Source organism: Tursiops truncatus, chromosome X (assembly GCF_011762595.2).
Source record: "Tursiops truncatus isolate mTurTru1 chromosome X, mTurTru1.mat.Y, whole genome shotgun sequence".
Taxonomy (NCBI): Eukaryota; Metazoa; Chordata; class Mammalia; order Artiodactyla; family Delphinidae; genus Tursiops; species Tursiops truncatus.
This window is the reverse complement of record NC_047055.1, coordinates 100,815,613-100,830,714: the sequence shown is the minus strand read 5'-3', so window position 1 is coordinate 100,830,714 and position 15,102 is coordinate 100,815,613. Positions and strand designations below refer to the sequence as shown.

The 15,102-nt window shown below is 37.0% G+C and overlaps 1 protein-coding gene across 1 annotated transcript in view; it reads right to left on the bottom strand.

Annotated features, from left to right (window-relative positions):
* The window catches only part of LOC141277572 (dystrophin-like), a 334,453-nt gene that overhangs the window by 62,703 nt on the left and 256,648 nt on the right, over positions 1-15,102 (bottom strand). The window lies entirely within an intron of this gene.

Sequence of the window (15,102 nt, the reverse complement as noted above, 5' to 3'; positions counted from 1 at the left end):
CACGCGCTCTGAAGCCCATGCGCCACAGCTAGAGACAGAAAACCCACACACCACAACTAGAGAGAAGCCCGCACCCCGCAACAAACAGCCTGTGCCACAATGAAAGATCCTGCATGCCACAACTAAGACCCAACACTGCCAAAAATAAATGAATGAATGAATAAATAAAATATACATATAAAAAAGAAAGCTGAATGACTTTTAAAAAAAAAGAACTTATTAGAATCCATAACGTGAGCCACGCATGTATAGGCATTTGACTAAAGGTGACAGTGCAGAACATTGTTTGCAATAAATCATGCTACTTCAATTGAATCTAAATAGGAAAAATGGACATTCATCCCTTTCTCACACCATAAATACAAGATGGAATGTAATATGAAAGGTCAAACAATAAAGTAACTATATGGCAACCCAGGAGAATATCTTCTAGGTCATAGAGTAGGAAATGTTACTTTTAAACTCAGAATAAAAATACGCTAACCATAACAGAAAATATTGAAGTGGGGTATAATGAATTTAAAACTTCTGTTTATTAAAGTAGTAATTCATTAAGGAGTAAAAAGGCAAGTTACTTAGATTTTAAAAAAAAGAAAGGAAATGTGTAATATAGGTAACCAACAAAGGACTAAAATCCAGAATATATATTTTGAAATAACTACAGCAAATCACTAAGAGAAATATAGACAATTCAATAGAAAAATAGGCATTTCCAAAAAGAGATCTTTCAAATAACCAGTAAACAAGTGAAAGTGTTCCACCTCATTAGTCATCAGTACATGCAAGTTAAAACGAAAAATGTCATTATACAGCCACCAGAAAGGCTCAAGTTAAAAATCTGACAATTTGAAGTACTGAAGAAGATGCAGAGCAATTTGTACCTTTATTCACTACTGATGAGAGTATAAATTTATACATCAACTTTGGAAAACTCTTTGGTAATACCTATAAAGCTAAAGATACATATACTCAATGATCCAGCGATTCCAATCCTGGCTGTATATCCAATATAAAAGCCCACAAATATTCACTGAAAGATATGTACAATTATTTTCAAAGAAGAATTATTTGTAATGGTCCCCAACTGGAAACAATCCACATTTTCTTAACAGTAGATTGCATAATTAAACTGTGGTATAGTCATTAAAAAAGAAAACTAATGAACTAATGCTATACGCAACATGGATGAATCTCACAAACAATGTTGAGTAAAAAACGTCAGTTACATATATATATATATATATATATATATATATATATATAATGCAATTCCATTTACATCAAGTTAAAAATACAGCAAAATTAATCTGAGGTATTATAAATCAGGTTAGAGGTAACCTTTGAGGAGGTGGGACCAGTTTATGACTATGATAGGGCTTGATGGGCTTTTTGATTGTTGTTAACATAATACCTTTTTATCTGGGTGTGGAACAATTGGGTATGCGACATCTTCAAGTTATAATTATGATTTGTGTACTTTTCAGAGTACTCCAATTAAAAGAACTGTGCCATAGTATAAAGTTTAGAATTTTTTTCAGAGACCAACAGGGCCAGAATTCTCTTTAGATCATATGAGAATTAACACTTAATATTCATAAAGAATATTATCATTCTAACATCCTTGCATATATATTCCCCCTGTAATAATATTCTCAAGGTCAAATAGTAATTTTCTCTTATGAAACTGAGAGATTAGGAAAAAGCCCAGGTTGAAGTATCACACAGATCTGGGTACCAGTCCCAGCTCTGCGACTCGCAAACTATATGAACTTGGATTTAGCTTCATTATGCGTAGCCTTTTTCACTTGTGAAATAGATATAGCTTTACATACAAACTATATACAACTCTTGGAAAACAATGAGTGTACAAAAGTGCTAATAATTATAATTACTGCTTCATGGGCAACGGTTGTTGACACTTGGCTTAGTGAAATTATTTCTACCATATTTAAAGTTATTTTTATTTTAAACATGCTTTTTATTCACCAAATATAAAATTAGAAACTAGAGAGACATCAAAAATATTTTCATCCATATTCTTCTTCATAAATAACCCTTATTTCTTAATTCTATAGGATTTAACATTTCACAGCCTTTTTATTCTACCCTAATTATCCCAAAGGTATGTACCACAAACACTTTAGGTTCCATATCCCATTTGCAAGCCATGATAGATGAGGTGACATTATATAGCCTTTCTGAACAATCACTTTTTAGTAGACTATTTTCCTTCCAAACAACAGAGGCATAATCATGGTGCAGAGATGGCACGAAAAAGGGAGTGGTCATCACTATACAGAAAGACCAGCTTCACAGATGAAAATTTGAACTGAGTTTGCTACATGAAATAGGACTTTTCCAAGCAGACATGATGAAGATGAGTATTCTGAGTGACAGGAATAGCATGTATAAAGACAGTGACAGAGTACCAGAAATAGCTTGTAGGAAGAGAATGTAGGTTGAGGGATATGAGGGGTGTAATAGGAGATAAGTATTGAGAAACAGGTAGCGGGGGTCACTTATTAATTGTAGGCCTAAGTGATGAGACTCTCTAGAAGACAGAAAGTTACTTAGGATTTTAGCAGAGGAGAAACTCTATTATATAGGCTCTTGAAATTTCGCACTGACTTCAATGTGGAGATTGGATTGAAGCAAGAAAAGAATGTATGCAAGGATTTCCAGGGGTTGAAGATATGGGCTTTATTTTGGAAAATAGTAACAAGAACAAGGATGAAACACTGAATATGAGAGACAGGTAAGCAATGTTGTGAGTGATTACATTAGAGGGCTCACAAGAGATAGGAAAGGGATGTGTCTGGAATGCCTCCAGGTTTCTGGTACAGGCGTCAAGGTGAATGGCGGTGCAATAACAAAAATGGGGGAGTCATTAAAAGAAGCAAGTTTAGAGGGAAGTAGGACACAGTGAGTTAAGTTTCACCTTGCTGTGTTTGAGGTGCATTTTGAAATTTAAGGGGTATATATCCAGCAGAAAATGGGAGAGAAGAAATTGCGCTCAAGAAAGAGGTATGGGCAGAAGACATACAGGCTTATAAACTTGTGTCTGTTTTGGATAGTACAACCTTCTGAAGTAAAACAGAGAAAATGTCTTCCTTTTTCAACAAGACAAAACTGCTCACATGTCCCTTATCGATACTTAGGTTTTTCTTAAAATTAAGTAACACCTGGTTCTACAAACATTCTTTACAGGATGTCACTATCCCTGAAAAATTCAGCTAAGATACTAAAAGTGTATTCAAACTATCACAGAACATAATTATTAGTCCTTATAATCTGGACATTGTGCCACATCCAAGATTGCACTAATTTACTAAGAATATTATCTTGCTTTGATTTAATCTTAAATTTGTGTCCAAGTAACGCCGGTTGGTGTCTCTCTCTCTCTCTATTTCTCTCTCTCTCTCTTTCTCTCTCTCCCCCTATATATATATATATATATATATATATATATATATATATACACACACACACATACATATATATATGTATATATATATACACACACATACATCCATATGTATGGAGAAAATGTAAATGTATATATGTACATATACATACATTTGTATAAATGCGTATATACTTACATTTATATATAGGTTTATGTTCACATGTATGGATGGGAATTCAGATCCTTCTTATCAAAAAATTAACTTAAAGATACTGCTTTTTTAAAATTTTTATTTTATTTTATTTTTATACAGCAGGTTCTTATTAGTCATCAATTTTATACACATCAGTATATACATGTCAATCCCAATCTCCCAATTCATCACACCACCACCACCACCACCCCTCCACTTTCCCCCCCAGTGTCCATACGTCTGTTCTCTACATCTGTGTCTCAATTTCTGCCCTGCAAACCAGTTCATCTGTACCATTTTTCTAGGTTCCACATATATTCGTTAATATACGATGTTTGTTTTTCTCCTTCTGACTTACTTCACTCTCTGTGACAGTCTATAGATTCATCCACATCTCTATAAATGACTCAATTTTGTTCCTTTTTATGGCTGAGTATTGTATATATGTACCACATCTTCTTTATCCACTCGCCTGCCGATGGGCATTTCAGTTGCTTCCACGACCTGGCTATTCTAAATAGCGCTGCAATGAATATCGGGGTGCATGTGTCTTTTTGAATTATGGTATTATCTGGGTATATGCCCAGTAGTGGGACTGCTGGGTCATATGGTAGTTCTATTTTTAGTTTTTTAAGGAAACTCCATACTGTTCTCCATAGTGGCTGCATCAATTTACATTCCCACCAACAGTGCAAGAGGGTTCCCTTTTATCCACACCCTCTCCAGCGGTTGTTCTTTGTAGGTTTTCTGATGATGCCCATTCTAACTGGTGTGAGGTGATACCTCATTGTAGTTTTGATTTGCATTTCTCTAATAATTAGTGATGATAAGCAGCTTTTGATATGCTTCTTGGCCAGCTGTATGTCTTCCTTGGAGAAATGTCCATTTAGGTCTTCTGCTCAATTTTGGATTGAGTTTTTTGTTTTTTTTAATATTGAGCTGCATGAGCTGTTTATATATTTTAGAGGTTAATCATTTGTCCACTGATTCGTCTGCAAATATTTTCTCCCATTCTGAGGGTTGTCTTTTCATCTTGTTTATGGTTTCCTTTGCTGTGCAAGAGCTTTTACGTTTCATTAGGTCCCATTTGTTTATTTTTGTTTTTATTTCCATTACTCTAGGAGGTTGGTCAAAAAAGATGTTGCTGTGATTTATGTCAAAGAGTGTTCTTCCTAAGTTTTCCTCTAAGAGTATTCTAGTGTCCAGTTTTACATTTAGGTCTCTAATCCATTTTGATTCTATTTTTGTGCATGGTGTTAGGGACTGTTCTAATTTCATTCTTTTATATGTAGCTGTCCAGTTTTCCCAGGACCACTTATCGAAGAGACTGTCTTTTCTCCATTGTATATGCCTCCTTTATCACAGATAAGTTGACCATAGATGCATGGGTTTATCTCTGGGTTTTCTATCCTGTTCCATTGATCTATATTTCCATTTTTGTGCCAGTACCATATTGTCTTTTTTTTTTTAACATCTTTATTGGGGTATAATTGCTTTACAATGGTGTGCTAGTTTCTGCTTTATAACAAAGTGAATCAGTTACACATATACATATGTTCCCATATCTCTTCCCTCTTGCATGTGATTACAGTAGCTTTGTAGTATAGTCTGCAGTCACTGAGTCTGATTCCTCCAGCTCCGTTTTTTTCCCTAAAGACTGCTTTGGCTATTCGGGGTCTTTTGTGTCTCCATACAAATTTTAAGATTTTTTGATCTAGTTCTGTAAAAAATGCCTTTGGTAATTTGATAGGGATTGCACTGAATCTGTAGATTGCTTTGGGTAGGATAGTCATTTTCACAATATTGATTCTTCCAATCCAAGAACATGGTATATCTCTCCATCTGTCTGTATCATATTTAATTTCCTTCATCAGTGTCTTAAAGGTTTCTGCATACAGATCTCTTGTCTCCCTAGGTAGGTTTATTCCTAGGCATTTTATTCTTTTTGTTGCAATGGTAAATGGGAGTGTTTCCTTAATTTCTCTTTCAGATTTTTCATCATTAGTGTACAGGAATGCAAGAGATTTCTGTGCATTAATTTTGTATCCTGCAACTTTACCAGATTCACTGATTAGCTCTAGTAGTTTTCTGGTGGCATCTTTAGGATTCTCTATGTATAGTATCATGTCATCTGCAAACAGTAACAGCTTTACTTCTTCTTTTCCAATTTGTATTACTTTTATTTATTTTTCTTCTCTGACTGTCGTGGCTAAAACTTCCAAAACTATATTGAATAATAGTGGTGAGAGTGGACATCCTTCTCTTGTTCCTGATCTTAGAGGAAATGCTTTCAGTTTTTCACCATTGAGAATGACGTTTGCTGTGGGTTGCTGTATATGGCCTTTATTATGTTGAGTTAGGTTCCCTCTGTGCCCACTTTCTGGAGAGTTTTTATCATAAATGGGTGTTGAATTTTGTCAACAAGTTTTTTCCATCTATTGAGATGATCATATGGTGTTTCTTCTTCAATTTGTTAATATGGTGTATCACCTTGATTGATTTGTGTATATTGAAGAATCCTTGCATCCCTGGGATAAGTCCCACTTGATCATGGTGTGTGATCCTTTTAATGTGCTGTTGGATTCTGCTTTACAGTATTTTGTTGAGGATTTTTGCATCTATGCTCGTCAGTGATATTGGTCTATAGTTTTCTTTCTTTGTGACATCATGTCTGCTTTTGGTATCAGGGTGATGGTGACTTCGTAGAATGAGTTTGGGAGTGTTCCTCCCTCTGCTATATTTTGGAAGAGTTTGAGAAGGATAGAGGTTAGCTCTTCTCTAAGTGTTTGACAGAATTCGCCTGTGAAGCCATCTGGTCCTGGGCTTTTGTTTGTTGGAAGATTTTTAATCAGTCTCAATTTCAGTGCTTGGATTGGTCTGTTTATATTTTCTATTTCTTCCTGGTTCAGTATCAGAAGGTTGTGCTTTTCTAAGAATTTGTCCATTTCTTCCAGGTTATCCATTATATTGACATACAGTTGAATGTAGTAATCTCTCATGATCTTTTGTATTTCTGCAGTGCAGTTGTTACTTCTCCTTTTTCCTTTCTAATTCTACTGATTTGAGCCTTCTCCCTCTTTTTCTTGATGAGTCTGGCTAATGGTTTATCAATTTTGTTTATCTTCTCAAAGAACCAGCTTTTAGTTTTACTGATCTTTGCTATTATTTTCCTTGTTTCTATTTCATTTATTTCTGTTCTGGTCTTTATGATTTCTTTCCTTCTACTAACTTTGGGTTTTGTTTGTTCTTCCTTCTCTAGTTCCTTTAGGTGTAAGGTTAGACTGCTGATTTGAGATTTTTCTTGTTTCTTGAGATAGTCTTGTATTGCTATAAACTTCCCTCTTAGAACTGCTTTTGTTGCATCCCATAGGTTTTGGATCGTCATGTTTTCCTTGTCATTTGTCTGTAGGTAATTTTTGATTTCCACCTTGATTTCTTCAGTGATCTCTTGGTTATTTAGTAATGTATTGTTTAGATTCCATGTGTTTGTGGTTTTTACGTGTTTTTCCCTGTAACTGATTTCTAATCTCATAGTGTTGTAGTCAGAAAAGATGTCTGATATCATTTTAATTTTCTTAAATTTACTGAGGCTTGATTTGTGATCCAAGAAGTGATCTATCCTGGAGAATGTTCCATGCACACTTGAGAAGAAAGTGTAATCTGCTGTTTTTGGATGGAATGTCCTATAAATATCAATTAAATCTATCTGGTCTATTGTGTCATTTAACGCTTGTGTTTCCTTATTAATTTTCTGTTTGGATGATCTACCATTGGTGTAAGTTAGGTGTTAAAGTCCCCTACTATTATTGTATTACTGTCGATTTTCTCTTTCATAGCTGTTAGCAGTTGCCTTATGTATTGAGGTGCTCCTATGTTGGGTGCATATATAATTGTTATATCTTCGTCTTGGATTGATCCCTTGATCATTACGTAGTGTCCTTCCTTGTCTCTTGTAACATTCTTTATTTCAAAGTCTATTTTATCTGATATGAGTATTGCTACTGCAGCTTTCTTTTGATTTCCATTTGCACGGAATATCTTTTTCCATCCCTTCACTTTCAGTCTGTATGTGTCCCTAGGTCTGAAGTGGGTCTCTTGTAGACAGCATATATATGGGTCTTGTTTTTGTATCCATTCAGCGAGCCTGTGTCTTTTGGCTGGAGCATTTAATCCATTCATGTTTAAGGTAATTATCGATATGTGTGTTCCTATTACCATTTTCTTAATTATTATGGGTTTGTTTTTGTAGGTCCTCTTCTTTTCTTGTGTTTTCCACTTAGAGAAGTTCCTTTTGCATTTTCTGTAGAGCTGGTTTGGTGGTGCTGAATTCTCTTAGCTTTTGCTTGTCCATAAAGCTTTTGATTTCTCCGTGGAACCTGAATGAGGTCCTTGCTGGGTAGAGTATTCTTGGCTGTAGGTTCTTCCCTTTCATCACTTTGAATATGTCCTGCCACTCCCTTCTGGCTTGTAGAGTTTCTGCTGAGAGCTCAGCTGTTAACCTATGGGAGTTCCCTTGTATGCTATTTGTCATTTTTCCCTTGCTGCTTTCAATAATTTTGTCTTTAATTTTTTCCATTTTGATTACTATGTGTCTTGCCATGTTTCTCCTTGGGTTCATCCTGTATGGGACTCTCTGCACTTCCTGGATTATGGGTAGCTATTTCCTTTCCCATATTAGGAAAGTTTTCAACTATAATTTCTTCAAATATATTCTCGGGTCCTTTCTCTCTCTTCTCCTTCTGGAATCCCTACAATGAGAATGTTGTTGTGTTTAATGTTGTCTCAGAGGTCTCTTAGGCTGTCTTCATTTCTCTTCATTCTTTTTTCTTTATTCTGTTCTGCAGCAGTGAATTCCACCATTCTGTCTTCCAGGTCATTTATCCATTCTTCTGCCTCAGTTATTCTGCTACTGATTCTTTCTAGTGTAGTTTTCATTTCAGTTATTGTATTGTTCATCTCTGTTTGTTTGTTCTTTAATTCTTCTAGGTCTTTGTTAAACATTTCTCGCATCTTCTCAATCTTTGCCTCCATTCTTTCTACGAGGTCCTGGATCATCTTCACTATCATTATTCTGAGTTCTTTTTCTGGAAGGTTGCCTATCTCCACTTCATTTAGTTGTTTTTCTGGGGTTTTATCTTGTTCCTTTATCTGGTACATAGCCCTCTGCCTTTTCATCTTGTCTATCCTTTCTGTGAATGTAGTTTTTGTTCACAGGCTGCAGAATTGTAGTTCTTCTTGCTTCTGCTGTCTGCCCTCTGGTGGATGAGGCTATCTAAGAGGCTTGAGCAAGTTTTTTGATGGGAGGGACTGGTGGTGGGTACAGCTGGCTGTTGATCTAGTTGGCAGAGCTCAGTAAAACTTTAATCCACTTGTCTGCTGATGGGTGGGGCTGGGTTCCCTCTCTGTTGGTTTTTTGGCCTGAGGCAACCCAACACTGGAACCTACCTGGGCTCTTTGGTGGGGCTAATGGAAGAATCTGGGAGGGCTCACGCCAAGGAGTACTTCCCAGAACTTCTGCTGCCAGTGACCTTGTCCTCACGTGAGACAAAGCCACCCCCCGCCTCTGCAGGAGACGGTCCAACACTAGCAGGTAGGTCTGGATCAGCCTCCTGTAGGGTCACTGCTCCTTCCCCTGGGTCCCGATGCGCAACACTACTTTTTGTGTGCCCTCCAAGAGTGGCATCTCTGTTTCCCCCAGTCCTGTCAATGTCCTGCAATCAAATCCCGCTAGCCTTCAAAGTCTGATTCTCTAGGAATTCCTCCTCCCGTTGCCAGACCCCCAGGTTGGGAAGCCTGACGTGGCACTCAGAACCTTCACTCCAGTGGGTGGACTTCTGTGGTATAAGTGTTCTCCAGTTTGCGAGTCACCCACCCAGCAGTTATAGGATTTTATTGTGATTGCGCCCCTCCTACCGTCTCATTGTGGCTTCTCCTTGGTCTTTGGATGTGGGGTATCTTTTTTGATGAGTTCCAGTGTCTTCCTGTTGACGACTGTTCAGCAGTTAGTTGACTCTCAGACTGACTTTCACTAATCCCTTCCTTAGGCACCAAGGGCAGGGCTTATTTACAGGCTTAGGAAGGAGTCCCTTGTGTCTTCCTAGAACAAAGTTCAAACTTGCATTTGGCCCTCAAGCAGCAAGCAACCTGCTTTTAAGCCTAAGTCTCGCTTTGCTCTTATCTTCCATCCATTTCTCCATGTGCTCCAGGTGCAGACTTGGCGGCAGCCGCACACGCTCACTCTGGCCAGGGCTCAGGATCCCTGCTCTCTATTAAGCTCCTGCAGGGTCCGGGTTCAGCTGCGGCGGGCACAGTGCCAGTGGGCAGCTGCGCTCCCGGCTCATTGGCTGCGGGACTCCATACTGCTTTTTTTAAGCAGTAAAATTTCAAACAGTAAATATGCCTTTTCTGATTTAAAACATGAAAGAAAAGTATATGACACTTGTATGTGACACTCTAACTTCATAGGACATTGCTATGGAATTTCTAAAGTCATTTGGGAGAGGAACTCATCCATTAACCACTAACATGGTGGTGAAATTTACACAGTGACCCAACTATATCCTCAAATGGCTTCCTGTCCCCAAACTTTCTGACTCTGAAAGTTGAATAAAGGAGTCCAATCATTTTCAGTCCAATAAGAAGGCTCACCTTATCCACAGACATCCCACGAGAGGCTTTGCACAACACGTCAGGGAAATCAAAACATTTTATATTTATTCCATTCCACTAGGTCAACCAACTTAATATAGCCACCAAAGAATTTATCTTGATAATGCCACATAATATTTGCACAAATTGTTTAATGTCATTTGATACCCAGTTGGTTTTCATGTCTTGATTTTAGTGAATGTATCTTAGCTCTTAAGAGACCTTTCTAGTCTTTGAAGATTATTCCTTTATTCAATAAAGTTTATTAACTTCATCAGATGAGTAAGAAACTATACATGTGTGCACAGCCTTATGTTTAATAATCTGCTCTAAAAGTGTATTTTCCAGGTTACTCTTCTTCAAAAGAGGATGCTTGTATGTATCCATTCTTTTGATATACCTTTAATTCTCCAAAATTTTAGACAGTAACGTTAAGAGTAACATCATTCAACAAAATAATCCAAACACTTTTTCTATGCCAGAAACTCTCACGGGTCTGTGGCCTTAGACACCTTTAATACATCTAGTTGGACTCTCAAATGTTAACTTATATAGAAGAACACATCTAAAAATGGGATTTTAATAGCTCTACCTTTTATTTGGAAAATGTTTTAATTAGAGCATCTTCTGTAAGAGCTATGGGCCTAACCAGGTTCTTTTTTTTTTTTTTACTAGAAACAGCTATCTCCCTAGAACAACAGGCTTTCTTTATGTTCTATAGTCTTTTTCAGTTTCCAATGCGAAAGGCCAATAGGACCTGTGTGTCTCCAAAACACCTCCCTTATCTTGTTTTAGTTTTTGCTCAAATGCCCCCTTCTCAACATAGTTTTCCCTTGACGGCTTCATGTAAAACTGCTTCCTTCTCCACTCTATGTTTTCCTTATAGTTCTTAGCACCTTTTTCATACTATAAAGCTTGCTTATTTATTCAGATGCTTGCTTCAAATGTAAGCTTCATAGAGGAACAATTTACGTTTTGTCCATACTTAACCTCAAAGCTTAGACTTTTGGCTGGCACCTAGTAGGCACTCAATACATATTTGTCAAATGAATGAATAAATATGGTCCTTCTATCTGGAACACTTTCCTGTTCTTTATTGTTGCCTAATTTATTTCTACTAAATCTTCAGATCTCACTTAAGGGCACTTAGGTAGGCCTTTCCTTACCTTCTAGAGAAAGGTGAGTCATCTAGTAATACATATATCTATCACACTGAATTCATCATGGCCAGAAATTTACACTTAATTGCATTTAATTAGTGCAGGTCCAGGAGGGCAGGTGCCATGACTGTTGCCCCCACCCATCCCCACCATGGAAGTCCCAGCCGCCATCCTGGCACACAGCTGCTACTCAATACATGTTTGTTGAATGAAGAATTACGGTAAAGTTTAGTATCACACACTAATTCTAGCTACCCACCAAGCCACCGCTAGCACCACTCTTCTGAACCTCAATCTGTAGCTAAACTGGCCCTTTTTCAGTCCCTTGAGGGTGCTATGCTCACTTGATACACTGTTTCCCCTTCCTGGAAACTGCATGTACCTCCACCAATCCCCTTATATACACACTTCATACAGTTCCCTCCAATGTGTCCTTTAGATCATAGTTTAAACATTACTTTACTAGGAAATCATTTCATGCCTTCAAGCTTCAGCTTAAGTCAGACTAATTTGTTGTCACAAAACTTGTTCCTTTCCTTCATAGAAATAGGTTACGTTCATTTTAAATATTTGCTCATTTTTGTAAATATCTCATTAGTGCTTATTTCCTCTGTTAGATTGCAAGTACCAAGAGAGCAACTGCCATGCCTACCATGGTGACCACGGGTGACAAGGAATCAGCACTTGAATTCAAAAAGGGAGCCTGAGAAATGGCTACCACTGTTTTGAGGTTCCAAGGAAGGCAGCATGCTCACAAATTACTCATTTCTGACCCAGGAAGGTAGAACAAATTCTCTTTTTGTTCACTGTTTTACCTCTGCTACCCAGCATAATCCCTATGACATAGTAAGAACATTACAAGTACTCATAGAAAAAAATGAAAGAGGCATGGTAATATATTCCATGACTGAAGACTCCACATAAATTATGCAACTTAGTTTTTTAGCCAAGCTATTTCTCAACAAAATTAGTTAACTGGCATCACTGCTTACAAATCAGGTTCTCTGTGTACTGATATCATAGAAACCTCTAAAGTTAAGGACAAGTTTCTGACCTGTGGTGACATTGCTGAGGGACAAGCTGAACCTCTGAGAGAATCAAATTAATTTACAAGAGACTGCACTTTTCAGAATATTATCCTTCATAACTCATGCCATCTTTCAGAATTCCTAAGCATATGTTCTGACCTTTCTTTTTCTTCAAACCTTTTAAAAAGAAGACTCCTAGAAGTCTTTTAAAGTTAGAGAAAATCTAACTTGTAATAGAGTTCAAAGAACTAAGTCAATACATGTAAAGATATTCCATGAGGAATATTTTTAGAGTTCTAACTCAAGATGGTAAGAACATCTCTCTCTCTCTCTGTTACTGAATTAAATCAAAAGACTATCTTTCCTAGTTTTCCCCTATCTGTACCTCTTTACTAAAGACAACTGGGTATCCGCTTTGAGGCTCTGGTACTTCAGCAAATTGGAGAGAAATGGATTAAGGCATTGTGGTGACATGGGAGGCCATGGAGGAGAAAGAAGGTGTGGGGTGAGCATTCAACACTAACAGGTCTTCAGGAATCAGCTATGGATGACCAGACCCTGCTTCAACAAAAGCTCTAAAGCATTCCTCTCAGGTTCCTGCCAGTTTTTTTTTTTTCTCCTTTTGTATTGAGTCCATATACCTTTTTCTCTTTCCTAAAATTCTTCCTATTACTTCTAATAGAATTCCTCAGGGCCCAGTATGAAACATGATAGCTCAGTCTCTGAAGCATACATGGAATTCTTGTCACATGCAGAGGATATTTGGGTTGCTGTTTAAGTGACTCCTCTAATGTGTTTATCTGTCTTTTTATTCTTTATTATTTCTTCTCTCCTCCTCTTTTTCTACCAACTTCTCTACCTCTTCTCTTTCTTTATAAAAATTAAACTAGTTAAGACAACATTATATTACTTGTAAAGAACCTAAGAAAGAATCATCAAAATTCCAAAGTCAAATGAGAGCCCAGCATTCCAGGGCAATTCCAACTAATAGTTAAATAAGGCATAGAACTCAAGCATGGATTCCTCTGGGACTGATGGAATAGGAAGAAAGAAAGGCTAAAGCGGGGGCCTTCTCACCACTTAAGTCCTTTAACTCCGCTCTTTTAGACACTAATCTAGATTGTCTAAAAGTCAGGTAACAGTAACAGAAATGAGGGTTCAAAAGAGGAAAGGGGGTTGAGGGGAAAAGAGGAGGCTGGGAGGCTACAGTCAACACTAATTAAGGGGGGAGGCAATCATATACAAATGTGGACTGAGTTTGTGTGAACTGGGAATAGCCAATACATGTGCAGCTATCTTAGTAGATGTTTCTGCGTCAAAGAAATAAAGACATAAAATAAGGTAAAAAATGAAAGCAAATAGGATAATAAATATAGAAAAGCTTAGGGCCACCACTCTTAATTCATCCTACCTAAGATCTAACCCAGTCACCATCTGTGAATGCTATAGACCGTTTTTCAAGGTGGCCTAGTCCCACAGGCATCACCTTGGAAATAATTATATTCTAAAGCTAGTTGTATTAGGTCTTGTGCTGTCAAAGTGACTGTTTTTCAGTTGTTATTTTAACTGGAAATACTCTATGACTTAGAAAAGTCTCTGCCTTAATTTTTTTTAACCAGTCACCCTTCTAAACTCTGCCTCCCAGCCTTCTTTTATCTTTTCTGAACATTTCTAAGAAACACTGAATATTAGATTTTTACCCATCTGTAAATAGTCACAACACTATTGTATCAGAACTATGGAATTCCGTAAAATGGGTGTAGCAGTGGCCTGTAAGTCCTTTAGCCAGTCGTGTGTGTGTGTCTGTGTACAACAAATCTGATCATATATGCAATGATACATTATAATATTGGGCGTCATAAACCTTTTTAGATCTGCAATCCCTGCAATTTCATTGAAACATAAGCAATTAACATGAATCACTAGTATATATTAAGTGCTCAACTGTAGCAGTTCAACAGTTTCATCTTTTTCATTTAATGATGGAAAGTGAGATAATATTGTTGGAGATTGGCAGTCTAAAACAGTAACCTTAGGAAACGACATTTCACTGGGATAAAAAAAAAAACACAATTCACACAAAAAGAGAAAAAAACAGAGATAAGGCTTTTCTATAGGTTAAGTAAGAGAAACTACGTTTAGAAAAACCTTGGGCTTATAAAGCTATTTAAACCCACGTTGACTGGATCCTCAGACGTGTTAGACTATTGGCTCCTAACTATCACAAAGGAAAGGCAAGCATGTAGTGGGTACGATGAATGCCTCAAATATAATCTGTGGTTGGGTAAATATGTGAATGTATGTGTCACATTCAGAACAATAAACTGTTGTTATTTTCCCTTAATGTTGATGTTTTGGTATATGTATATATGCTTTGCTGAAATTTAAAAAAAAACTTATAACAAAACTTTATCATTTCCAGTTAGGAAGTAAATATGAAAATATCTACATTATCCTTTATTAATATATACTAGTTATATTTCCAAGGACACAATTACTATGAGTCAGATTGAATGAGGGATTGAAAGGCTAAGTATCTCCTAAAACAAAACTTCCATGACTTAAGCATCCTGCTATGTCCTCATCGAGACTACAGCTGAAGGCTTCCAGGAAAAAATATACTGAAGGTGTTAAACTTTTTCTTATTTGACTGAATGTGATCCTTTT